Source organism: Eulemur rufifrons, chromosome 30 (genome assembly GCF_041146395.1).
Source record: "Eulemur rufifrons isolate Redbay chromosome 30, OSU_ERuf_1, whole genome shotgun sequence".
Lineage (NCBI taxonomy): Eukaryota > Metazoa > Chordata > Mammalia > Primates > Lemuridae > Eulemur > Eulemur rufifrons.
In genome coordinates, this window is record NC_091012.1 from 73,281,286 (window position 1) to 73,307,399 (window position 26,114).

The 26,114-nt window shown below is 33.9% G+C and overlaps 1 pseudogene; it reads left to right on the top strand.

Annotated features, from left to right (window-relative positions):
* The first annotated feature begins 21,716 nt into the window (after positions 1-21,716).
* LOC138378522 (nuclear receptor-binding factor 2-like) lies at positions 21,717-22,638 on the top strand (annotated as a pseudogene).
* Positions 22,639-26,114: the final 3,476 nt, after the last annotated feature.

Consider the following 26,114-nt stretch of genomic DNA (forward strand, 5'->3'; position numbering starts at 1 on the left):
GCATTGAGTGTCAGCGATGGCATTATTGAATTTCATTACTTGATGAGTAACTTTTTTCTCATCTTTGAAAATTTATTTTTAATATTGTCACTTTGAAGTTGGTGTTTTGAAATTTTAAAAACATATTTGAAAATATGAGTCTTTTATCACAAATTATGATGTGCATTCTGTAGGTCCTTTCAATATAAATAAATGCATCTCTCTTCAGGTATAGGATATTTTCTTCTATAATTTAATGGTTGTTTCTCTTCTGGTTTCTCCTATTATTGGATATTTAAACTGTTATTAGGTAGATAAAGCCAAGTTGATAATCTACATGGTATATCTTCTCTTAAGTTTTCTTTTGTTCTCAACTCATTCAATATTTCTTCAAATTTACCTATTACCCTTGTATCAAAAATTTCTCCAGTGATTATTTGTTGATTAATTTCCAAGGTTTTTTTTATAATTTTTTAATTGTTCATTTTTCAAAATACCCTATTCAATGTATCTATAATTATCTATGTATCTATTTATCTCTTAATAATTAAATGAGATTGCTATTTGTCCAGGTCAGAAACAGTTGAATAACAATGATGCTATATGCAATAATCATACGAGAATGTGAGAGAGAAACAGAGGAAAGAAAAAAAGAATGAAAAAATTGATATCTCTCTTTCTCCCTCCCTATGTATATATGTGATTATTTTATTAATATTTCTCTCCCACTGAGCTGTAAATTACATCAGAACAGGGATATTGTCTGTTTTACTCAATACCGTAGCACCATCAATCAGTATCAGTGACTGGCCTTTTGCATATGAGGTCTTTCAAAAATATTTGTTGAATGAATTATTGAATGAATATATTCAATCACTATTAATTGTACATTTACTATATCCCAGACATTTTTAAAAATACTAAGATTACAAAGATGAAGAAGGCAGAGTTCCTATTCTTAAAGATTATAAAGTCCATTGGGTAATTGGTAAGTAATATTGTGGAAGTTTCACATCATTTGAGAAAATAAAGAGGAGAGACTTATAACTATTTGTGAAAAATGATTAATAATTTCTAAGAGAAGTTAGAAATTTTAAAAGAAGGATGCATTCCAGTATCTTTGCCTGTAGGAAAGAACCTGGGGAAATTAAAACTGATACCAGAGTAGTTAGATCCAAAGGAATTTATAGGTAGGAGGAATGTGGCAACAGAAGAAGCTACAAAGGACAAAACTCATAGCATTCAGGAACATGATTGCTAAGTTACGAAATTTGAAATGGACATTCACTAAAGTATTTTAGAGCTGATGTTGATAGAATAAATTATTGTTTTCAAAACAATACTTAGATTTTCTTAAAAAATTAAACATATACTTAGCATATGGCCCAGCAATCACTCTCCCGGGCATTTATATCAGTGAAATGAAAACTTACATTCATACAAATCATATGCATGAATATCCATAGAAGATTTTGTTTGTAATAGTCCCAAACTGGAAACAACCTAGATGTCCTTCAATGGGTAAATGGTTAAACAAACCATGACACATCCATACCATGGAATACTACTCAGCAATGTGAAGGAACAGATGACTGATACAAAAACAAGTTGGATAGATTTCAATAGCATACAAAATGATGCCAAATCAAAGGTTACATACTGTATGATTCCCTTAATACAGTAGCCTTGAAATATTAATATTATCATTAATATATAATATTATATATCATATTATATATTAATATATATATACACAAATGTAGAAAAAATTAATACTTGCCAGGGAACAAATACAGAGGGTTGGTGTGACTATAAAGGGATAGTATTAAGGAGTTAATTTGTAATGATGGAATGCTTTCATATATTGATTGTAGTCATGGTAACATAAGTCCATGTATGTAATTAAATGCCATAGGTATACGGACACACAGATACACACAATTACAAATTAGTGCCTTTAAAAACTGGTGAAATCTGAATGAGATGTGTAGTCTACTTAATAGTAGTGTACCAATTATAATTTCTTGGTTTTAATATCACACCATAATTGTGTAAGATGTTATCTGGGTGAAGAGTCCATGGGACCTTTCTGTACAATTTTTGCAACTTCCTATGAGTCTGTAATTATTTAAAAATAAAAGTTAAAAAATTATTTAATGTTAAATTAAGAGTACATTGAAGTTTATTTTGTTTGAGATCAGGGAGATAAGTTAGGAGGTTATTGTCATAATTCAGGGGAGAATTGATGAGGTCCTAACAGTGGAGATGGAATTGAGAGGACATATTATATATTTATTTTGGAGATTTGATTGACAGGATTTGGTGAGAAAATGAACAAGAGACATGAAAGATATGCCATTTGTCATCAATGAATCATATTTTATGGGTTAGGATAGTAGGTTGAATGGTAGTGTAACCAGGTGAAAAATGACAAATATTCCTGGATTGACCATTAGCAGATTAAGTTCACATATTTCTAAATATTTTGCATAGAGGTTTGCATATTGAAGATACATGAACCATAAGAGGTATTCTGGAATGTCATGTAAGTTGTAGAAAAAAATACATTAGATCTTTTAATTACATTTATTTATATATAAAATAAGGAAAAATGAGCTTCATTATATTTAATTAGATAAACTGATACTGGTACCCTCACTCAATCATTATGTTATACAGTCATGTGTTGCTTATGGTATACTAGACAAACCAAGGAAAAAATGAGAGCTTCACAATGGAGAAGAGTTGATAGTTTTGTCCTTACTTTTTTTTTTATTTTTAGGGTATTTTTTCCTATTCCAGGCTACCTGTGACTATAAATAGATTTACTAATTTTTCTCTAGTTTTATCTTAACTCATCTTTGCAAAACAAAGCCTTAAAATGATAGATTAAAGACAATTCTAGTGATGTAAACATAGTCAGATTTCAACAAATTTTTTAAAGTAATTGTTAGATGGAATTACCAAATGACTATCATCATTTCCTTAAGTGCAGTTCATAATGGTCTTCTCCCATTTTTGAATCTATATAAGTATTGTGAGGCATCTTTATACTCTATTATATTCCTTAAATTAAATTTTGAAATAAACCTATATTGAAAACTGATATTCAAATCAATTTATTACATAGTAATAAAATGATATATCATTTTGTCTTCAGTTAAAATTTCTTTCATAAAAAAAGAAAATCAATTTCATAATCTTAATAATAGTAAATAAAAATTATGTCAAATGTTCAATTTTATCACATTCTTTGTCTTTTTGTGTGTTTATTATATATATTTATACATACAGTATATACATATATGAACTGTTAATATGAGTATAGTATTATTTACAAATAAAGGTACATGTATTGGAAATGTATGCTAAAATATTTTTTACTGAAAGGTGTGAATGCCTAAAAAATGTAGAGTCCACTGTAAAAACAGAAAATATAGAATAATACAAAGGATACTTATGGTCACATGAATAGAAATATACTTCAAGTGATTCTAGCCTAATAAAATTATATTAGAATTAGATTAAGTTCCAGCAAAATTATGCATAGGTAATGTTAAAATTATAATTGGCTTTTCACTCTGGATTAAATACTGTAGTCTTTTCCCCCTATAATAGGATTTTAATTATTTTGTACTCATTAAATTCATAATTATGCACTCCAACAGACAAAACCCTTTTAAGTTGGAAGAGGATATTTCAGTTCAACTCGGTGTGTTAGTTTAAATCCTAGTCATATATATATTTTATTTCATAGTAAAGTTGGAAAGAAGGATTTCCAGAAGCTGTAAATAAGGGGAAAAAATCATAAGTCCCTCCATCCCAATATTAGAAAGTAACATTTTCAGCACAAAGACAAATAAAGAGTACAAATGCCCACCTAGCATAAGCCTAAATATTTGCAGTTTTTATATCAAAACATCCTTATAGCCTGGTCCATGGACAAATATTTTCAAATAAGACCCTGTAGCCTGCTCCCCAGGAATACCCCTGAAGAACTGGAAGCTATAACTTACCCTGGGCAAGCTCTCAACCCAGTGAGCATGGCTCCTCTGGGGCAGGGCAAGATGGAAGCTAAGGCATGTGGTCAGGACTCTTGGGTTGAGAAGTGACTGAAACTGCTTTACCTTGATATGGGGACTGAACTGATCAAGCTCCACAGCAAGCCAGGGCTGACAAAATCTCCCTCACATCAGCTTGCATTTCTGACTCAGGATATACAGACCATTTTAAATGCCTTCCAAAAATTCTCCACAGGAGCAAAAGGGAGCTGGAGAACCTTGTCTGCCTAGACACTGACTTTAGGTGATTTGAAGTACCAAGTGCAAACAAAAGCAGCCCGTCTTTGGTTTCCCTATATAGTGGGTATGATTGTTTCCTCCCCGTACACTCACATGATCTCAACCTCACATCCTATAGTCCGGTAAGTCTAATTCAGTTGCGGGGCTCTCTCATAATTATAATATATTCCATATACTCCATTTTACACAGAAAAAAAAAAAAAACAAACACTTGTCTATTTTTTCCTGCATTAATTTTGTTTGTACGTCTGTTTGTTTTTTACTTTAAAACCGTGGTCCCCAACCCTCAGGCTGCAGACTGGTACCAGTCTGTGGCCTGTTAGGAACCAGGCCACACAGCAGGAAGTGAGTGGCTGGCAAGCAAGCGAGCAAGTGAAGCTTCATCTGTATTTACAGCTGGTCCCCATGGCTTGCATCATGCCCTGAGCTCCACCTCCTGTCAAATCAGTGGTGGTGTTAGATTCTCATAGGAGTGTGAACCCTACTGTAAATTATGCATGCATGCCAGGAATCTAGGTTGCGTGCTCCTTATGAGAATCTAATGTCTGATGATCTGAGATGGAGCTGAGGCAGTGATGCAGCGCTGTAAAGCAGCTGCAAATACAGATTATCATTAGCAGAGAAGTTTGACTGCACAATAAATGTAATGTGCTTGAATCATCCCTAAACTATCCCCACCCCATTCTGTGGAAAAATTGTCTTCCATGAAACTGGTCCCTGGTGCAAAAAAGGTTGAGGACTGCTGCTTTAAAAGAAATAATTCATTATAACTTAGATAAATGAATACTCTGATTCTTTCTAGAAGAAGAGCAGATCAACATCATGTTGCACTCTATGGTAGTGACTAATGGTATACAATAGGAGAGAATAACCCTTCATCCTCCTACTCATTCCAGTTCACCCATTTATGGCTCAAAATATGCACGTGAACACTGTACTTCTACAATTTCAAATGAGGGGCTTCCTTGACATGAGATGGGGACAAAACATATTAAGAAATGGATCATTCTTGTGATACTGATTCCATTACACTCTACACCCCACACACCTAACTCCCTTATTTCTGGTTCTGCTTTGGCTCAAGCAAGGCAAACAGTGATATGGATATGCATAGTAGGAATTACTGTAGCTGAATTCACTTTCTGATTAGCAATTGAGTACCCGTACAGCTCTGAGATGTGACAGATAATTTTTTGGAGGTATTTGGAAAACACTAACTTCCAGATATGAGAAATGGGTTAATAAAGGAGACATTATAGACAAAAAGTGTGTAATGAAGAGATGAGTAGTAATGATTTTAATTTAAATTTGAGAATTTTTTTCTTTTTCTTAATGTGGAAAATATTTTTTTATTTCAGCTTATTACGGGGGTACAAAAGTTTAGGTTATGTATATTGCCCATGCCCCCCTGCCCCGAGTCAGAGCTTCAAGTGTGTCCATTCCGCAGACAGTGCGCATCATCGCACTCATTATGCAGGTATACCATACACCCATCCTCTCCCCCCACCCCCCTAAATTTGAGAATTTTTAGCCAAGATCTGGTCTAGATTTCAAGATTGTCTTTAACATTTCTTCATGTCCTCTTCTCAATGCCCTTTTCCTCACATTTACTCTTACTCCCACATTTTAGGAACCTAGTATCTCATACCTTCCCAACACCCACCTCAGTATTTAATTATTAATAGATACAATAATATGGATTTATTATGGCAATGAAAGCTAATGTCTAATGTCAGTAGTTTATCATATTTGATTATACAGTTGCCCCTCCTGACTCTAATGGTAGGAAATCCAGATTCTATCTCTTTTTTCTCTTTTTTTCCCTTCATATATTTTTCCTTTGACTCTATCTTGACTCAATAAGAAAGTTATCTCTGGCCAATGGGCTTACCTACACATACAGCTGGCCCATATCAAAAATATTTCCTTCTTAGATTTTATTTAAAATCATTATTTCTTAAAGAAGTTTTCTTTTTTTACTTTTTAAACTAATGCTGTGGATGCACATTCTATATACAGTAAAATATATCAATCTTAATTATACATTTCCATGAATATTGGTATGTAATTTTCATATTTCCTTGTTATTCTTTCAATAATAATATTGGTAAGTTGTATCTTTTCTCCTTTTTAATAATTATATTGGCTTGAATTTTATCATTTTTATTAATCTTTCAGAAAACCCTTTTTTGTTTACATTCTCTCTCCTCCCCCATTTGTTAATTTCCACTCTTACTGTTATATTTCTTTCCTTCTAGTTACTGTGGATTTTTGGATTCAAATTGCTATTCTTTTCTAGATTTGTAGGGCTATTCTTAGATCATTGATTTTCAACCTTTCTTCTTTTGTTTTTGTTTTATTGTATATATTTGTCTTATAAAACATGATACTCTGAAATATGTATACATTGTGGAATTGAGTGCTAAATTGTGCTAAATTGAGTTAATTAACATATGCATTACCTTACATATCATTTTTGTGGTGAGAACACATATATGAAGAATTAAAGCTATAAATTTTTCTTCAAGCCCCATGTTGATTGCATGTGATACATTTTAATTTATTATGTTTTCATTTTCATTCAGTGTTTATTCAAAATATTTCTCTTGTTATTTCTTCATTGACTCATGGGTTATTTAGAAGTGTTATTTAATTTCAAAATACTTGGGTATATTATCCATATATCTCATTTTTTAAATTTTTATTTATTGTGGGTACCAAATAGTTGTATATTTTTTTTATAGGGTACTTATAATATTTTGATACAGGCCTACGATGTGAATTAATCAAATCAAGATAATTGGGGTAGCCATCACCTCAGACATTTAACATTTCTTTGTGTTAGGAATATTCCAATTCCGCTCTTTTAGTTATTTTAAGGTACACCTAACTTTATTGATATCTTATTGTCATTGATTTTCATTTTATTTCCTCTATGGACAGAGATCATATTCTATATGATTTTAAACCTTTTAAATTCAGTGAAACTTGTTTTATGTCACAGCACATGGTCTCTCTTGGGGAATGCTCCTTGCGCATTTAAAACAATGTTTATTCTGTTGTTTGGTTTCGTTTATGTTAAATATCAACTAGATCAATGTGGTCAATAGTGTGGAAACTCCTGTACCTTTAATTGCACTCTGTCTACATGTTTTATCAATTACAGATGGGGTAATGTTGAAAAGCCCAACTATAGTTGTGTATTTGTTTATTTATCATTTAGTCCCTTTTTGTTTAATGTGTCTTGAATTATTATGTGTATACAGATTTAATATTTCATATCTTCCTTATCCATGGATCTTTTTTGTTATTAAATATAACATTTTATTCATAGTAATTTTAATATTTCTTGTCCTAAAACTGTACTTAACTTGATATTAGAATAGCAATTCCACCAGCCTGAGCAAGAGTGAGACCCCGTCTCTACTAAAAATAGAAAGAAATTATCTGGCCAACTAAAATATATATATACAAAAAATTAGCCGGGCATGGTGGCGCATGCCTGTAGTCCCAGCTACTCGGGAGGCTGAGGCAGTAGGATCGCTTAAGCCCAGGAGTCTGAGGTTGCTGTGAGCTAGACTGACGCCACGGCACTCACTCTAGCCCGGGCAACAGATAAAAATAAATAAATAAAAGAATAGCAATTCCAGCTCTTTTATCATTAGTGTTTGAATGCCATCTTTTTTCTGTCATTTTAATTTGAACCTGTTTATGCCTTTATATTTACATGCGATATATATATATATATATTTTTTTTTTTTTTTTTGAGACAGAGTCTCACTCTGCTGCCTGGGCTAGCGTGCCCTGGTGTCAGCCTAGCTCGCAGCAACCTCAAACTCCTGGGCTTAAGCAATCCTTCTGCCTCAGCCTCCCGAGTCACTGGGACTACAGGCATGTGCCACCATGCACTGCTAATTTTTTTTCTATATATTTTTAGTTGTTCAGATAATTTCTTTCTATTTTTTAGTAGAGACGGGGTCTCGCTCTTGCTCAGGCTGGTCTCAAACTCCTGACCTCGAGTGATCCTTCCGCTTCGGCCTCCCAGAGTGCTAGGATTACAGGCGTGAGCCACCGCGCCCGGCCACACATGTGATTCTTGCAAGCAATATGCATAGCCAGTGTGACAAGCTCTGCCTTTTAATCACATTTAATATAATCATCAATATGTCTGTGTTTGTATGTCATCTTTCATTTTCCATTCTTATCTTTTATTTGTTCATTTTTTTCCATCGTTTTTTGCTCTTGTTTAGCTCAATTGAGAATTTTTTTTATTAATCCATTTGTCTTGGAAAGTGTTATCCCAGCAGGCCTGAGTTGCTTAAAGCCTGCACATTCACAGATGGGCCTGTTTGTGTGATTGGCTATTAGTCAGCTCCTAGGTACTGAGATCTTGAATGGTCCCCTGTGCTATTAATTGAAAAGGTGTTTTTTTCTCTTAAAATCTCGAATCATGCTGTTCCAGCTTCTCTATAGTTTGTGCAAGTTATGTAATTTATGGTGAATATGTGCTTTCTTTCTGAGGGGTCCTGAGGTTCTGTAAGTGAGGTCTGTCACAAAGATACTACTATTTGACCAACCTCTAATAAAAACCCTGGATTTTTAGGCTGAAGAGAACTTTCCTGGAAAAAAGCACTTCAAACATGTTGTTGCCTTGCTGGGGGATTAAGCATGTCTTTTATGACTCCACTGACTTGGAAACTCATGCCTAGTATCCTCCAAACACTGCCCAGTGGTCTTTTTTCCTTTATTAGACTCTAATTTGTTTTGCTGTAATAAACCATATACATGAATATAACAACTTCTGAGTCCTGAGAGTACATCTAGTGAATCCCAAACCGGAGAGTGGTCTTGGAAAACATTGATTCACCATTGTAAGCACACTATTGGCACACTAGCTATACTTCTTTGTTGGTGGTGGTGTTTTTAATGGTTGCTCTGGAGTTTACAATATTTAACTTACTCCAATTTACCTTCAAACATCATTATACTACGTCATGTGTAATATAAAAACTTCACAACATAATGCTTCTACTACGTCCCCAATTTTTTCCTAATTTTGACAGACCTTTTTTTTTTCTCTTTTATGCTATCTAACCTTGATCATAGTGAAGGTAAATATTTCCTTCTAAATGATGATAGAACACAACATATATGATATCTTGAATATTGTTTTAACTTTGTTTGTTAGTTATATAATTGTAAAATAAAGTGATTTTTGAAACATTAACTTCATTCAGCTAAGTCTATAAACATGAATTACTGCTTAGTAATAGATATTGTTCATTTGAACATAATGTATAACCTATATATTAATTACGCTATCCAGTAAATGTAGAATGATTTTTTTTGACAGTAGGGATCTGTCAAGAGAGGGAGAGTAATGTGCTTTACAGAAATATTTCCAAAAATTCAATTGGCTTATGAGGATGAATTTGAAAAAATGTGTATGAGATACCTATATTCTGATGAAATAATGGGATTCTTGTTATCCTAAAGTGAAATACTATGTGCATTCTAGTTGGAATGCTGCTATAAAAAAGGTTTAGACTTTGGGGCATGTTCCAAATATTTATTGCAGAAGAACTTTCTGATTATCATGCAGCATCTGTCGTATTAGTTCCTCGACTGTCTACACAGTAGAAACTTAGAATATTTGAAATGAAGTTGCCAGAATAGTATAAATGAGACTTCTACAGTAGTTACATTGGCATTTGTATTAGCCATTGAATGCCACATTTCAATCTGTGAGCTAAAATAAAATCTTAAGGCTCGCCCTGCACTGGCTGACTGAATGGACCCCCTCTTGGACAAAGGAATATCCTAAAACTAAATTGCCTGCCACGAGGAGGGAGGTCAGACATGCCTCATCATGCCCCCCTCCCTTCTTGGGGACATCCTTTGCAACCCATTAACATCCCTAAGGGTATTCAAGACAAACCTTCAATTCCTCCATTTACACAACAAATATATGTCCGGTGGCTTATCTCTGATAAACAGCTCCTTATGTTAAAACATTCCAATATTTATGCCTTTAGACAAAGCTTCATGTCCTTAACCAATTACGAGCCAAAAAAATCTTTAAACCCACCTGTAACCTGTAAGCCCCCGCTTCAAGATGGCCCACCTTTTCGGGCCAAACCAATGTATGATTCCCACGTATTCATTTATGACTTTACCTGTAACCCCGTCTCCCTGAAAGGTACAAAACCAAACTGTAACCCAGACACAGCAAGTCCACTTGCTCAAGGCTTCTTGGGCATGGCTCCAGGTCATGGTCCTCAAATTTGGCTCAGAGTAAATCTCTTTAAAATTATTTTACAGAGTTTGGCTTTTTTTTCCATTGACAAATAACTCAAGGATAGTTTCTTTAAACAATTTTAATCATAAAAATACATCCATAGTTTCATTTTATTAAGTGGTGGTTAGTTGAACATAAAAGTTTTTAAGGGAACCCAAATAGTTTTTTTTTCCATTCTCATTACCAATTCTACTCTAATGGGAAAGGTGCTTAAAGGTAGGAAACATATTTTATATTGAAAATGAATTAGTATTAAACTTTCAATGAAGACAGATATATTGCCTTGAGTCAGGGAGGGTATGGAGCACCTAAAGTTTCTGAAAACTCTATTAAAGATGAGTCTGGCTGTGGTTTGGGCTTTCTAGGCCAACAGTCATTCAAATCTGAGTTAAAGCCTGTATTAAAGATGAGCAACTTGAGATAAAACTGATAGTTCATTTTTTTCAGCTAATTGCTATAATTGGCAATTATGGAAAAGAAATATCATCTACTTTAATTTCAAAAGGGTATGTTATACATGGTCTAAATAAAGGAAGACTATATGATGAATTTCCTAAATTTTGAATTTCAGGGAATCTGGCCAGGGATAATAGATTTTAGAGATTTGGCAGGGGATATCTAGACTACATCCTAAATGGGAAATCATTTAAGAGAAGCAGATGCTTTATAATTCTCTTGGTGATATGTATTTTTTACTCTAGTTAGAGTTTTAAATGTAATGTGGATCCAGTAAAATTCAAATCAAAGCTAATAGAAACCATATAAAGATATTTTGAAGAACTAGGAGGTAGAAAAAAGGTCCCAGTTGAGTTGCTGTGTGAGGAACGAAAGAAATAGTCTGCTATTGAAATGTTAATTTGACTCAATTCTAAGTAAATAGGTAGTACTCAAGTTGATACATTGCTTTTGCTAAACTAGCTGCTCCAAGCTTCTGGTGGGAGGGACAGAGCCTGAAATAATTTGAGCATCTATTATATAATCTTCTTGATGTCAGGGATTGGATTGTTCACCTCTTTTATATTTATCCATAATCATACAGTAGCATTAAATACTACTGGAAAGCTGACTGTAGACATGCTTATGATTTTCTCAGGTGTTTAATATTATTTGGAATATTTTAAGTACCTTTATGATGTAAAGAATTGAAAGCAGAAAGAAATAAAAGGGGCTTACCACTCAAACAAGTTTATCTAAAATATGTTAAAATGTATGTTGTTATTCAGACTATAACTCTTATTCTCACTAATTATTAAAATTAATTGAACATATCTTAATATTGAGGAAAAATGAAATCCAATTCAACCTCATGATTTAATTCCTCTGTAGTAACAACATCCATGACACTCCTTTATGATATAGCTAAATATATGATAGTACATATTTAGTACATATAAATCAATAATCTAGGTATATTGAACACAAACTCTATAAAGGATATAGTGAATGATTAAAGAAACACCTTATGGAACCTAAAATCTAGTTGGAGAATAAAAACTAAATTATGTAACATGATTGGAGAACAAGGAATGACTAAACTTTGTGGTATTGACAATTATTAACTCTCTAAGAGCCAAGGACTAAAACTTTATTTTTTTCCCACTACTTCCTATCGAAGTCAAAATAAAAATGTAGACATTAATCTTTAATGTTTTATTTATCAAGAAGTAATTGCAGGCCGGGCGCAGTGGCTCACGTCTGTAATCCTAGCACTCTGGGAGGCCGAGGTGGGTGGATCGCTCAAGGTTAGGAGTTCGAGACCAGCCTGAGCAAGAGCGAGACCCCGTCTCTACTAAAAAAATAGAAAGAAATTATCTGGCCAACTAAAATATATATAGAAAAAATTAGCCGGGCATGGTGGCGCATGCCTGTAGTCCCGGCTACTCGGGAGGCTGAGGCAGTAGGATCGCTTAAGCCCAGGAGTTTGAGGTTGCTGTGAGCTAGGCTGACGCCACAGCGGCACTCACTCTAGCCTGGGCAACAAAGCGAGACTCTGTCTAAAAAAAAAAAAAAAAAAAAGAAGAAGAAGTAATTGCAATTTAGGGCATATACACAGACTAGATCATCTTCAGTATGTCCAAAGAACAAAGAGAAGGTTAGAGGTTTTATAAAAAAGGAGAAATGTTATGTATTGCTCTTTGAGAAAGTTCCTTGGCACTATTAAAGGTTTGGGGAGCTGCCAAGCTCCAATTGGTGAGCAACCATGGTGAGAAAGATTGATCTTAGAGTTGCAGCAAGTTAACTCAGAAGCTATAGATAAAACTGGTTTCAGGTTATAATAAGCAGTTTCAGCAGTTAGACTTGCAGAGAATTACCTTCCCGGAGCAATATTTTGTACCCTGAGTGCTTTTGCCCCCTGTCTTCCTGATTCTGTTTTAGTTGGATATAACAAGAATGACACTCGTTTTTTATTATTAAGTTTTATACTCCCTAGCAGTAGCACAATGCCTGGTAAATAGTAGTCACTTAATAAATATTTTTAATAAATGCATGGCTGTATAAATCAATGAATATGTATGTTTACTTGACACTTCTCATCATTTAGAATCCCTACTTCTTCACCATATAAATGAGACCCCTGTGCTATTATTCTTTTAATTCCCTCCTTTTCACTCCATTTTTGAGGAAAGAATTTCTGCCCTAAGGTTATGGGAATGACCAAACACAGGACACTTGACACTGAACAGATGTGATTGACAGCAGTTTATTATTAAAATTTATTAATAATAAATTTATTATTATTATTAACAGTTACATGTGCTTGCAGCCCAGGGAAGGAAGACACCACATACCAAGCATGTCCACACAGGGCTTGTGCTAAGGAGCAGAGTGAATCAGAAGGATTTGTGGGAGGCAACTTTGTGGTATCAAGAGAGTGAGGTGCCCCTTGATTCCCACTGAAAGATCTACTTGGCTTGTTTGAATAATTCCATGAGCTGTCAGGGAAACTGAAACCTACCACTCAGGGCTAAGCATGAACTGCTTCTGATCCTTTTGATGAGAAGTGTTGTTTGGCTAGAGGACCTTATCTGTGGTAACAAAATTGGGACGGGAATTTGCAGTTAGGCCACTCAAGACCCTCCCAGTTTATGCCAGATGCTGTGGTTGCACGTAATATTGAGCCTTAATTTTAGGCCTTGTACTACATTCATTCTCTCCATTCGAATGAAAAGCTTCCATTATCTGTTTATTACTTTAGGCATCTCCAACCTAACATGGAGCTATTTCTCTAATGAGGTTTGCTATTAGAATAGGTATATGACTGTTCACTAAGGCGGGAGAACAACACTTGAATATTTTAACTTTCCATTTGTGTTTCTGTAGCAAAATCAAACCAGAGAAAAGATGATGTTCACTTCACTCTATTTAGTTCCTCAATTATTTAATGGTTATCACTAGAAGTAGTACATGACCTAGAAACTTGTAGTCCTTTTGTCCCCATACTGTTTATCTTGCTACTGAATCAGCTACCATCACCAAGATTAGTCACCCTACTCACAAAAATGAGGCAAACTGGGAGTTAACAGAATTAATTTTGAATCCAGGTCTACTTTTGATGAAGCTTTGACCCACTGGAAAAGCACATTAACTTGTATGAACCTCAGACAAAATTGAAGTAACACATCATAAGGTTATTTTGAAAATTAAATAATTTAAATTAGTGAAATTATTTAGCCAGGATCTACCATACTGGAATTGCTCACTAAAAGTTAATCTTCTTTAATTTCACTGTTTTGACACTATTTAGAAGATTCTTCCATGAAATCAAACTTTGTCTTCTTAATGTATTTCATCTGCTTTCTCACTAACAAAATATATATTGCCCTACACCAATATTTTTTGTGATGAGTACAGGGTTGTTCCTAAACCCTCTGTCATAGAATAAAGGAATAGAGACTTGTGGCTCAAATGCAGTAGAAGTCAAAACCTTTTCTCCTGATTTATTGTATTTATATGTTTTATGACCCATTAGGAAGTAGATCAACTTTCTTCCTTTTAGTCTAATTTACCTTACTTTCATTCTATTCTACTACACCAAATTTCACTTCAGGTTTATTTAATATGGCTGTGTTTAGAGCCATTCTTCAACTTTAGGCGATGCTAACTGTAGAACTTCAAGATTTTACTTGCGATGAAGTTGTTCCTGATCAAAGTAATTTTTGATTATCCTATAATACCAAAGGTATACTTTACAAAATAATAAAATCATCAATAATCATTATTTTAATGGAAAATAGGAATGAGATAATTTTGCAAGGCTCTACGTTCATTTCTAATGTATGTCCATTTAGGGTAGTTGTAGCTAAAAGGGAATATAGTTGAGAAAGTAAATTACAAAATTTTCAGTTGAACAACACTCACAATTCCATAGGAATTAAATAAAAAATCTTAATGAAATAATGTCATTTAAAATGTTAGCGTAAATAAGTTCAAGAGACCTATTGTACAACAGGGTGACTGTACTTAATAAGAATGTATTATATTCAACAAAACTACTAAGACAGTAGATTTTTAAGTGTTTTCACCAGTAAAAAAAGCATGTGAAGTAATTCATATGTTAATTAGCTCAATTTAACCATTCTATAATGTATATACATTTCAAAAATGCTGTACATGAAAATGTATATAATTTTTATCAATTAAAAATAAATTTTAAAATACAAATATAAAAGTCTTTAATGCTCTATGTATTTTATATATAATACTGAAATACTTATCTTGACTACTGCTATTTCATCATCGACACAGTGTTACTTATGAAAAACTACTATTGCATTCTACAGTAATGGTCCAAAGAGATATTGTAATGTAACTTGGTGATACTATAGTGATCCCCACTTTTACAGACCACTGCTGCATAATTGAGTCATCAGTATTACTAGCAAAGTGTGACTAGCCTGAATGAAAGCTAAACATTCATGTCATGATTCTACCAACTGCTTATATTTGTTGATTTTGAGGCATCACTTTGGAAATATGTGAGGAAATGCTACATCATCTGATTCAATTTGTTTCTTGCTTACAAAGTAATCACATAGTAATCACATAAATATTATCAATCAGCCACTTAAAAATAATACAATAATGTGAATTTTCATTGCTGCTACTAAACTTGTGCATTATGAAGATGGGTGTAAGTGATTCATATTTGAATTATATATTTTTAATCTGATAAACATTTTTTAATTTTTTTAAATTTCAGAATATTATGAGGGTACAAATGTTTTGGTTACATGGATTACTCTTATACTGCTTGAGACAAAGTTATAAGTGTGCCCATCACCCAGATAGTGTACATTGTACCCGTTAGATATGATTTCACCCATCCCCACCACCCCCTCCCCGCTGCTTGATTTCCATTGAGTTTTACTTTCATCTGCCCACGAGTGCTGTTCAGTTAGTTCTGATTCAGTAGTGAGTACATGTGGTGTTTGTTTTTCCATTCTTGAGATATTTCACTCAGGAGAATGGTCTCCAGTTCCATTCAGATTTTTACAAAAGTATTAATTCATATTTTATGGCTGAGTAGTACTCCATGGTATACATATATCACATTTTGAGGTAGAAAATATGGACAGGAAAGGAAACAAAGAACAAAATTAGAGAGAGAGAGAGAGACAGACAGACAGACAAATATAAAAGAATCTCACCAGGTGGGATGTTGGTTTTTGCTTATTCAAATGAACATCACACTCTGTGCCCTCTTATGCAATGTATCAGGGAGAAATAGAGCTAAAGGGCTTCATTTGGTTAACATTGGAGCATTGATTGATCTTATCACTCTTGCAAAGTCACAAGAATGTCATCAACTTTCCTGAAGCTCATTCTCTGTGGCTGCAGGAATCATTCAATTTGTTATTTACAGTTAAGAAAATATTTCTAGCTGAACTTAAAGACACACACAAACAAATTTAAAATTTTATGTGCATATAGGAACTGCCCTACAAAGCAATGAACATTGCTGGGATTCTCATGCAATAGAGAAATGAAAACATGAAATAATCCAAACAATTTGTAGTGTAATTTAGATTGACTACCATTACTTCTTTTTTTTTCCCCCACAGGAACATGTTAAACTGTGATTCTGTGACACTATGATATATTCAATAGTCCAGAATAAGGATCTACAGAGACATTACCATGATGCTTGAAACCCTGGTCATCACTATCTTAACACCAACTCCTAACCCAGAGACTATATCTGAACATCTGTTTCTCTCTGGAAAAGAACGTGAGCTACATAACTTTTACTATTTTCTTTTCTTGCTTCCTAAATTCAGATCATGTTCAAGTCAAGGAGGCGTGAGCAGCTTAGTTTACAAATATTAAATCATACAAACACTACTTCTTTCTACATCCCACCTCTACATCCTCACAGTTCCATCTTTCATTGGTTCAAAAAAACAAATGGAGAAAGGAATGCTGTTTTTAAAAAGCAAAGACAGATAAAGTAAGGTGATCTTTGAAGAGTGAGCCTAAAAAGCAGACTACTACCCAAGAAAGGGAACCTTTACCATGATGTTTTTCTTACCCACCCCAGACAGTGTAGATGATTCCCCTGTGTTCTTAAGATAAGGAAAACCCCAATCTATTACTTGGTGCCTCAGGCACCTAAGACCCCCAACCCCTCAAGGAAACTGGCATCAGCATAATACTAACCTATTACCTGACACATCAACTAACCTATTACCTGGCTCATTAGCCACCTGAGACCCCACCCCTCAGACGACCCCAACTTAATAAAAATGGGAAAAATCGGGTAGACGGGGCTCAGAATTTGGTAGTGAGACCCCTCTGAGCCCAAGGGGGAATCCTCTGACTCTCCCTGTCCTCAGGACCACCCGCTGTAACACATGCAGTAACACTTACACTCCTTTTAAACATTTTCATTATGGCTTTTATTCAGTTATCATGTTATTTTATCATTTCTTCACATCTATCTCCTTGTATATTCTCTGTTCTCCTCAAAGGCAAGAGTTATGGTTTACTTATGTGTGTTTCAAATCCAGTTTCTCTCCTACTGTTTGTCATATAACAGACATTTAAATTAATGTGTATTTCATGAATGATTATTAACAATTTAAATAACAGCATTGCACTTTTCTAGTTGTTTCGCAACTTACTTTTTTCATCCATAACTCATTTTTATATCAATCAGGGTTGAGATAACTCAATTTTTACTGCTGTGTGAATTGTTACATTATATGAATGCATCATGTTCAAATGATGCAGTTCATTATTGATCAATATTTGTGTTATTTCCAAATTTTTGCCTATTTCAAACAGTGCTTACTGGACATAATTGTGCATCTGTGTGAAGCTTTTTCTATGTCATATCTCTAGAAGTAAAATTGTTGGGTCAAAAAATTGAAACCTTCAACTTTAATAAATATTGCTAAATTGCCCTCTGAACTGTTTGTACCAATTTACACTCCCATCAACTGCTAAGCATGTGAGCTCCCTTTTTCTGAGGAATGCATTAACACCTGGTACTGTAAGACTTTTTAAAGAATATGCTGTACAAAGAAAAATAATTTTTGTTGTTATTTCAATCTGCATCTCCCTGACTAAGAGTGAGATTAGGCATCTTTTAGGTATTTCTTAGGTGTATTGATTTTCTCCTCTGGTGAATTGCTTATTTAAATTTGAGTCATTTTTCTAACGGTGTCTTTTTCTTTTTCCTTGGTTTGTTGGGATTTTAAAAATATACTTTGTATAACAATTCTGCTTGTTATATACATTCATTCAATTACATTATTTTTGGCCATGATAAAGTTTTTATTTTTTAATTTTGATATGGTAAATTTTGTTCTTTATGATTTGTCATATTTGCATCCCTGAGAACTGAAAAACATCATATATTTTCTCCTAATAATTTGAGATTTATTTTTCCGGTTAGATTTTTAATTCATATGGAAATTACTTTTTCTGTGTGGGGTGGTAACAATCTAAATTTATATTATTTTTGCATTTGGAAAGGTGAGGCTCACAATACAACTCATTGAACAGTCTATAATATCTCTGTTGGTTTATAATGTAACCTCTTTCATATCTCAAGACCACACGTAGATATTGATATGTTTCTGGGCTCTCTACTTTGTTCCAATGATCTCTTTGTATATTCTGTGAAATCAATGTACTGTTTCAAACACTCTAACTAAAATAATCCTTCATATATGGAATATCTGGTATGGAAAATCCATTCCCGGCACTCGGTATCTACATACCTACTTCAAGAATGCGTTTGAAAATTTTTGGATATTTAATAATATGCCACATAAATTTTAGAATCAGTTTTCTAAATTCTATGAAAGATTCTTGTTAACAGATTAGAATTGAATTTCATGTGTGGATTTACTTTTATTCAGTCACTACATGATATTAAGTCTTCACATTTGTAAACATGGTATATTGACTAATTTATTCAGGCCTTCTTTATTTTTCTTCAATTTTATTGAGTTTTAAAATTATTTGTATATCTCTGCTTCTTTGAGAATTGCACTTGTTTTTCTTTTGGGATAATGATTAAAATTTTAGTAAATATACTTCACTTTATATTTTTCTGATGTGGTCTATATATACTCAATATTCCTATACTCATTCTTCTCTCCTCTTAATAAATATAAGTATTTAAGATCCCTTTAAATGAACCCAAATAAACACTTTAAAGTGTAGTAAAGTAGAAGGAACGTAACTGTGAATATATACCATAGAAAATACGGTAAGAGAAAGAGTAGATGGAAATGAGAAAATGAGAAAAAATAAACAATAATGAAATAGAAATTAAAACAGCTTGAGAAAGAGAAAATAAAAGATATATAAGACAGGCAAATTAGAGCTAACAGACATAAAATGGGATTCCCTGAAGAAGAAAATCGAAGCAATGGAACAGAAAGAACAGTAAGAACTATAATTTAAGAAAGCTGTACTAAAATAATACCTGAATCTATATATTGAGAATCATATTCTATACATGGAAAATTCAATCCAGTATGGACAAAGTATATGGAAAGTATAATAACCTCACTTACACTGCCATAGGCAATAACTGTATTAGGATATCAGTTCAAATGATATAGTGGTGAAGATGGGATGAAGAGAAATTGCTAGCAGATATGATTTAGGGACAAAGTGAAAGCATGTGAAACAGGAGGAGATAGACGACATTATTGAAACTATTAGTATAAAGGTTACCATTCTAAAAAAAATATAAACCTTCCTAATACCAAAAAAGTATGAAGAATAAGAATGCAAAAAGATTCCATAATACTGTGTATTTCCATATATGAACATAATTAAAATTATAATATAACTAAGAACAAACATATCAGTCATATCAATAAATAGAAATGAGCTTGAGAAATCCATAAAAAGGGAAAAATAAACTTTTTAACACAGAAAAATGCAGTACTATGCCATATACATGAGACATATCTAAAACCAAAAGATTACAAAAATTTTAATATAAGGGTGTATGGGTACATACCATGAAAGGCAAATTAAAAATTATATTTATGGCTTAGCAGGAGCTACTCCTGCAGTGCCAGCTCAGTGCTTTAATCTCTACCCTAGGCCTTTCTTTGCTATTCCTCGACCAACAGTGTTTGGGCAAGGACCTACAGCCTTCCTTGTCCAGAGGGAGCAAAGGAGAAGTTGTGGTGTTCTCACTGTTCTTCAGGGGCCCTGATGCTCTGGGGGTTGGGAAATATGTATATATTTATTTTATATAATATTAGAAAAAACACAGGAACAAAAGCACTAAGTAATTATCTCAAAATGTAGTGAGATTTACAAGCAATGTTTTTCTTTTGGGGACTTAGTTCTGTTTTTTAAATTTTTTGCTATGAACATGTATTCATTTCGTAATTAAAATGTTATTTAAAAATAAAATGGAACTGCTGAAGAAGAAAATTTTATTTATGACTCATATCAGATAAGGTAGTTTATTATTTAATCATTAAATGTGAAAAATATATTTTATAAGGCCAAAGGATAAATTAATAATAAACATATTCTATAATAATTAATATATAATAGCAAAGTATTGTAATTAATATACATTTTGCAATACAGCAAAGTTCATAAATTAGAAATTATAAGAGATATAAGATGGTAACACATCTTTCAATCCAAAACAAATCAAGTGTGCAAAAGTAATTAAACATATTAAAGAATCATATAATATCACCAGTGTATTAGATCTTAAACATATATATCAAACTTTGAAAATATACCTTTTCAAGTGCATATGTAATATTAATAAAAGTTTATCACATATTATTCTATAAAGTTCAATCAATTTCAAAATTAGAAATAACACAAACCAGTGTTCTCAGATCATAATGAAATAAAACTAGATATAATGTTTTTTTAATTTTTTTATTTCAGGAAATTATGGGGATACAAACATTTTGGATACATGTTATGACTTTGCCATAGAGATATACTTTTTTTTTTTAACTGTTGAAGTTGCTTCTACCTGGAATAATTTGAGCTCTCTTATTAAAATAAGTCTTTGGACAAAGAAGATATTCAAGCTAAAATTTCAAGATTTCTAAAATTTATAACATGTTATAATCTATAGGGTAAATTAACTAAAATGATCCCCAGACAACCCAAATGCCCATCAATTCATGAATGGATTAGCAAAATGTGGTATATGTATACCATGGAATATTACTCAGCTATTAGAAATAATGGCAATATGGCATCTCTTTGGTTCTCCCGGAGAGAGTTGGAACCCATCCTATTAAGTGAAGTATCTCAAGAATGGAAAAATAAGCACCACATGTACTCACCAACAAACTGGTTTCCCTGATCATTACCTAAGTGCACATTTGGGAATAACACCAATTGAGTATCGGGCAGAGGTGGGGGCTGGGGGGAGGGGATGGGTGCATACCTACTTGATGAGTGCGATGTGCACTGTCTAGGGAATGGACAGGCTTGAAGCTTAGACTCGGGGGGGATGGGGGGGCATGGACAATATATATAACCTGAACTTTTGTACCCCCATAATGAGCTGAAATAAAATAAAATAAAATAAACAATAAATAAATACTCTGATAAAAAAAAAGAAAATGAATTAAATACCTAACCCCAAAAATAGAAAAAGAAAAAGAAAGTGGCCGCTTCCCTCCATGTGCCACGGCGCCGCCACTCCCCTTCCTCAGGCCGCCGCTTATCCCTGGGTCTATGGAAGTAATGGAAGGACCTCTCAACCTGGCTCATCAACAGAGCAGACGGGCAGACCGTTTATTAACTACAGGCAAATATAAAGAGACTATTTCTTGTCACAAAAAGGCTGCAGCATATCTTTCCGAAGCCATGAAGTTGACACAATCTGAGCAGGCTCCTTTATCACTGGAATTGCAAAGGGATAGCCACATGAAACAGCTCCTTCTCATCCAGGAGAGGTAGAAAAGGGCAAAACGTGAGGAAAGATTGAAAGCTCAGCAGAACACAGACAAGGATGTAGCCACCCATCTTCAGGCATCTCACAAACCCTCTGCTGAGGACACAGAGGGCCAGAGCCCCCTTCTTTCTCAGAAGTATAGCCCTTCCGCGGAGAAACACCTGCCTGAAATTCAGGGGATCTTTGACAGGGATCCAGACACACTACTATTTTTACTTCAGCAAAAGAGTGAGCCAACAGAGCCATGTATTGGAAGCAAAGCCCCAAGAGATGATAAAACGATTATAGAGGAGCAGGCAACCAAAATTGCAGAGTTGAAGAGGTATGTGGAATTTCTTGTGGCTGAGAATGAAAGATTAAGGAAAGAAAATAAACAACTAAACCTGAAAAGGCCAGACTTCTAAAAGGTCCGATAGAAAAGGAGCTGGATGTAGATGCTGATTTTGTAGAAAAGTCAAGAGTTATGGAGCTTGCCACCACATTCAGAAACTGCCACAGCCTCCTCAACCTGGCAGAAGTTTGCAGCAAATACCGATAAAGCCAAGGACATTCCAATACCAAATCTTCCTCCCTTGGATTTTCCATCTCCAGAACTTCCCCTTGTGGATCTCTCTGAGGATATTCTGAAAGGACTTATGAATAATTAAAATGGAAGGTCACAGAAGAGGCAAGAAGAAGAAATAATACAGTAATACAGTTAAGCAAAAAAAAAAAAAAGGGAAAACCACATACAAGGGTAATCCCGGAAATGCTTCATCATCTGGCAGACTAGGGGAGAAGAGGCAGTGCCAGGACTTGGGAAACAGTCACTGTGAAATACGTTGCATATCTGATTCATTGACTTGAGCTAATGATTCCGACTTGGCAAGACACTAAACTCTTGGAGGTTCACTTTCTCCTGATACAAAACCAAATGGCTACCTGGAATAATTTTTTCAAGCAACAATTATTTTTCTTATCTTCAGGGTTAAAAATATATAAAAGTATGTTACATGTAATTAATCTATAATGCCATAAATGATAATGCAAAACCTAAATAATATGGTAGCCTGATGGACTGCCTTATATTTGAGACATGCTTTTTATCATGCATTGACTTTATGCGTTTCATTATGCACATTTTGTTTGTTTAAATAAGGTGTGTCAGATACACACCTTTCTAGATGAAACTATATGTGCCACACTTTGCACTACTCATAACATAATGATAACCTCAAGACTATCAGGAGAAATATTTAAATTTCCATTTTATGAAAGGAACCAAATTATTAGTTATGCTTTTTTAAACAAATTACCAGTTTACATAATTAATCAGGGTGCATTTTAAGTTCTAATTTTGTTTTTTGTATAATGCATCATTTGAAAATCCAAGGAAATGTCCTTTGTTTTTAATGATGCATGAGTGGAAGTAATGCTAGTTGGAAGTATTTGATTGTAAGAAATCAATAAAGTAATTGTGTTTAAAAAAAAAGTAAATGAAAAAAAATAAAATAGATGAATGCAAAAGCTGAGCTAGAAAAAGGGGAATAAAATAGAACTAACAAATAAAGTCCCAAACTGGTACTTTGAAGGAAAAAAAAACAAAACAACTGAGTGATCTTTGTTTAACATGGAGTGAGTGTGCATGTGTGTATGTGTGTATAAGTAAGCTCCCAAACCAACATCTTACTTATTGAAGAAACACACTAGGGACACACCTACTAATGTTATAAACATACCAAAAATGGAAATTATTTCTATTATTACTTAATATTAGATTGTAGTTATTATCCAAAGCTATTGAACAAGAGAAAATAATTACAGTATAATCATTGAAAGAGAAAAAGAGAAAACAACCTCTTTATGCAGATGATCAGATTGTATATTTGGAAAATCCAATAGAACAAATGGAAAAACTACTGAAAACAAGATAATTTAGTAAAGTAAAATTAGCATAGATAAACCAGTAGTCTCCATATATAGAAAAGTAATTGTTTAGAAAATATAATAGAAAAGAAAGCACCCTTTAAATTAGCAACATAATGGTAAAAACTAAACTGACTAGGCTTAATTTTTTTGTTTTTCAAGACAAGGTCTTGTGCTATCTCCTGGACTAGAGTGCAATGGCATCATCATAGCTCACGGCAACCTCAAACGCCTGGGCTCAAGTGATTCTCCTGCCTCAGTCTCCCTAGTAGCTGAGACTACAGACGTGGGCCACCACTCCCAGATAATTTTTCTTTTCTATTATTTTTTGTAGAGATTTAATCTGGCTATGTTGCTCAGGCTGGTCTGAACTCCTGGGCTTAAGCAATCCTCCTCCCTCAGCCTTCCATCGTGCTGGGATTACAGGCATGAACCATAGAGCCTGGCCTGACTAGACTTCAATTTAATGAGAAATGTCAAAACCTGCATGAAGAAAGCTTTAAAACACGCTCCACTGCCATATATATAGACTTGAACAAATGGAAAAACATATCAATTTTTTGATTAGGAAAATTAGACACCTAGATATGTTAATTCTTGCTAAGGTAATTTATTAGTATAATGTTATCCCAATATGATGCGAAGAGCTGTTTATTCTTGTTTGTTTGTTCCTGGAGCCAAAGCAGATGATTTTAAAATTCATTAGAGTATCCAGCAAAATCCTGAAAAAGAAGAGCAATGGGGTGAAATTTGTTATACAGATATTACAATATATTATATATCCTCCATAATTTGAAGAGTATGGTTCAGGTGCATTTAACAAAAAAAGATTAAATTGCTTCATTGGTGCCGGTGTGAGCCCATTTTGCCTTTAGATACATTCCTGGCCCTACCCCTTGCTTTGTTCTGTATAGCAAAATGGTTAACCCCTTCAGATTCCCTTTCCAAATTCCTCAATTCTAGCTGGGTTTGAACAATGGGAGGCAGTGATGGAAGAGTGGAGGACTGAAGGAATGGAGAAATCAGGGTACTTCTACCACTCGCTTTCCATCTCCAGCTCTTACCATGGTTCTAGCTTTCAACAAATGAACTCAGACTAAAATACAGAATGAGTATGAACGGGTATTAAGGAGATATTAACTCCTTATCTATTAGATATATTCTAAAATATTTATGTGTGAAATGGCATAATGTTTTGAATTTGTGCTGAAACAAATTAGTATAGACTAATTGTGGTATGGAGTAGAGCAAGACTGGCAGAATGGTGATAATTGTTGGAGCTGGATGATAGGGATCCTCTCTACTTTTGTATATATTAGGTGTTTTCCTAATAAAATAAAGAATAAGCAATTCACTTCAGTTTGCTTAATTACCTCTACTATCTTAGATGTGATGCTTTCCTATGGGGAGTTTTATAATCATTTCTCATGGTACTGATTGCATTTTCACTTTTGTAATTTTTTAAATATTTCTAGTGAGAATTTTTTTTCTCAGTTATACCTGCCTTTTCTGGGATGTGCCACAATTGTCATAATGTGGCTTTCCCAACCATATGGCTCCTAATCTGGTCTTAAATTTGTGCTTTGGGACTCCTTTTCTGTGCTAATAGTACTATTCTGATCATTACAGCTGTGTTAATGTAGGTTAATTTTAAAGCCTACCCTGGTTGGTTCTGTTCTATATGGTCCTCTGAGAATACAACCCAGGTTAGTGGGAGAAGGCTATTTTAGCTCCAGTTCATAGACATAACGCTGGAATCCATCCTTTGCTTAACATAAGAAGCCAGTTCTGATGAGCTGTCACCTGTGGGTTTCATTTGGCACCCATCCACATTGTAAATGTTAATCCTCTGGCCCCCACTGCTTCTATCCAGTCTTGGCTTATGATCGCCATGTGGCTTTAGCCCCTGCTTACCATTGTTGATTTCCTCTTTGTTATTACTCCTTGGACATTTTCTTCTACCTATTTTTGCATATTTAAAAATTGTTTGTCATTTATATGAGCAGTTGAGAGGTGATTCAATCTGGACTCACATTGTGCCCAAAGTCATTTGCCAAATTCATTCCCATTTGACTTCTCTCTACCCCCCTTCAACAAAACTACTCTTCAATATCACCAATAATTTCCCTATCTCCAACACTAATATATACTTCTCTTCCCTCTTTATATTTGTTTACTAGACAGCGTGAATCACAGTTCACCACATTGTTGATTTTGA